The sequence below is a fragment of the Echinops telfairi genome, unplaced genomic scaffold (assembly GCF_000313985.2).
Source record: "Echinops telfairi isolate 266 unplaced genomic scaffold, ASM31398v2 ScPeMD7_28;HRSCAF=97, whole genome shotgun sequence".
NCBI classification, from domain to species: domain Eukaryota; kingdom Metazoa; phylum Chordata; class Mammalia; order Afrosoricida; family Tenrecidae; genus Echinops; species Echinops telfairi.
The window spans coordinates 5,536,946-5,540,094 of NW_022103925.1; the positions used below are offsets into that span (position 1 = coordinate 5,536,946).

The 3,149-nt window shown below is 46.6% G+C and overlaps 1 protein-coding gene across 1 annotated transcript in view; it reads right to left on the minus strand.

Annotated features, from left to right (window-relative positions):
- Positions 1-3,149, minus strand: part of SLC2A9 (solute carrier family 2 member 9) — a 157,189-nt gene that overhangs the window by 53,770 nt on the left and 100,270 nt on the right. The gene's annotated exons all lie outside the window — the stretch shown is intronic.

The following is a 3,149-nucleotide window of genomic DNA, read 5'->3' on the forward strand; positions in this document are numbered from 1 at the left end:
AGACTAAGGCATACCTGACCCCAGCCATGGTCTTTTCAATGGCCTCCTGTGCGTGTGAAAGTTGGACGTTGAATAAGGAAGCTAGAGGAAGAATGGATGCATGTAAATGATGGTGCTTGCAAGGCACTGAAGGTACCATAGACGGTCAGAAGAACAAATAAACCTGTCATGGAAGAAATACAACCAGAATGCTCCTTAGAAGCAACCATGATGAGACTTTGTCTCACGTACTTTGGAGTTGTTATCAGGAGAAACCAGTCCCTGGAGAGGGACATCGTGCTTGGTAAGGTAGAGGGGCAGCAAAAATCCAGGAAGGCCCTCAACAGGATGAATGGACACAGCGGCTGCCACTAGAGCCTCCAACATAAGAACCCCTGGAGGCCGTTTCATTCCGTTGTACATGGGTCGCTGGGAGTCAGAACCGACTCAATGGCATTGAACATTAATGATGCCAAGGAGAACAAAGGGCATATATTGGGCCTGTCCTGAGCAAACCAAGAAGCACGGTGCCTCCTGGTTATGTCCATGGGGCTGCTGTCACAACCCTCCCAACTTAGATGGAAACCTCCCATCTTCTAGGTGACGATGGGGATTTCTAACCCATCAGGTCAAGTTTAACGCCATGCTCGTCGGTACCAGCTGATGACTGAGTAGGAATTTGGAAACTGGCTCCGTCTAAAACTAGTTGTGTGACCTCGAGTCATTTGCTCCACCTTCCCGAGAGGCCACCTCCTCTCCAGACCAAGGAGGAATCTCTTTGACTCATCTCAGGAGATGAGTAACCAGTAACCAAGGTCGAGGAGTTGCTATTAGTGGTCTCCTTGGAGGTTTGGGATTCATACATTACATACATTACATAGGATTCATACATTACATAGGAATGATTTCTGCCTTCTCCCCTGTTCCAGCCCCCTAACAGGGAGTGTGTGCCCCAAAGGCATGACAATTGGTCCCTGTTTACCTGGAGTAACAGAGGAAGAAGGGAAATTGGGAACTCTCTTCTTTAATGTAATACTTTAGTTGATCTTATTTGTGGTTGAGGTTAGAGCTTGTACGAAGTAGCACGTCTACTAATCCAACAGTCCCTCATGGATCACATTCTTTGAGTTGTGCGGTCATCCTGAGCCGCCTCTTCCAAGTTGTCCTTCTCCCACAAGCACAAACTCCTTGTCCTTCAAGGTGCCTGTCTAAGTGTCTCTGTGAGCAACCTCTCTCTTTGACATGAGAACAGAAGAACTAGAAGGTGCCAAGCAAAGACTATGATAGAGCGTTTTGATCAAAGATTCTATAGAAGAATCCTGCTCGAAAAGGGGCAAATGTAGAAGGGAACTTCAGATGCTCACAGAATCCAGATTTTCCAGGAGCCACTGAGGCTATGGAAGGCCCCCAATCCTTACCCTGGGATAACAATTGTTCCTATGGTTGAGTCCATTGTTGCAGCTACTGTGTCAACTCATCTAGTCCAGGGCCTTTTTCTCTGCCCCTCGACTTTACCAAGCAGGATGTCCTTCTCCAGGGACTGGTCTCTCCTGACAACGTGCCCAAAGTATGTAAGATGAAGTCTCACTATCCTTGCCTTTAAGGAGCACTTTGGACATACGTCTTCCAAAATAGATTTGTTTGTCCTTTTGGCAGTCCGTGGTACTTTCAACATTCTTCTCCAGCACCATCATTCAACTGCTGCCACTCTCCTTCAGTCTTCCTTATCAGTCCAACTTTCGCATGCATAGGAGGTGATTGAAAATACCATGGCGTGGGCCAGGCACACCTCATGGGGAAGAATCACTCGGTCAAGGAGGATGAGGATGATTGCACAACTCAGAGCACGCAATTAATGCCACTGACTTCTACATACAGGGAGTGTTGACGTGATGTATGATCTGTGTATAATCTCAACAACATATCCACTAATAAAGAATTCACTCTAAAACAGAGCTTATTGAATGACAAAACAGTGTTTTACTCATTCCGAATAATGTTCCCAAGGTTCATTTATGCTGCGGCAAGTATCAGGATTTGATATTTCCTCACCCCAAACTAAAACCAAACTCCTGGCTGCCACACTACTTCCAACTCTGAGCAAACATATGGGATAGAGTAGAGTCGCCCCCTAGGGCTGCTAAGGCTGTGATCTCCATGGAAGCAGATTGCCACGTCTTTCTTCCAGGGAGCCGCTGGTAGGTTTGGAGTCCGTAGCCACTGCACCATCAGGGCTCCATCAATATTCTTTATGGATGTGTAATATTCCATTGTATGCATATGACACTGTTTTTCTGCTTATATGGTGATGGAAATTAGGCTGTTTCCACCTTTTGGCTCTTGTAAATAATTGCAATGGACATTGGTTTATAAACATCTGCTTGCATTCCTGCCACGAATTCTCTGGCTATACCTAGGCATGAAATAATAGGATTCCTGGTGCCTTAGTGGTTCCCAGTTCGGCTGTAATCTGTAAGGTCAGCAGTTCGAAGCTACCATCTGCTCCATGGCAAAAAGATGGGGGTTTCTACTCCTAAACAGTTGCAGCTTCAGTAACTCACAGGGGCATTTCTGCCCTGCCCTCTACATTTGCTATGAGTTGCCATCGACTAGATGACAGTGAGTTTGCTTTTTTGTTTTGGGTGGCAAAGTGGTTTGGCACTGGGCTGCTAATCGCAAGGTCATCAGTTTGAAACCACCAGCTGCATCTCAGGAGAAAGATGGGGCTTTCTCTTCCCATAAAGAGTTACAGTCTCAGAAACTCCTATTCTCCTAAAGAGCTATAGTGTTGGAAACTCCATAGGGGCAGTTCTACCCTGTCCTATAGGGTCCCTATGAGTCAGCACGGATTTTATGGCAGTGAAGAGGGAGTGGAGGTGCTGGCTCCTGTGGCAGTTTTATGTTCAACTTCTTCAGAAACCACTAATTGTTTTCCACAGCAGTTGCACCATTTCATGCTCCCACTAGCAATAGATGATGTTGCACTTTCCCCACACCCTCTCGTTTTGAAGAGAACTTTGGGAAGTGGAGTCTGTCTTAATCCTCACCCAAATTCATCTGTGTAAATAGCCAAGGGTCTCCTAGGCCCCTTTCACAACATCCCTGCCCTGGTGTCTCCAGGTAAACCTTCAAGGTGGACCTTTGACCTCTGGGGCTGGCACGGCCTTGCC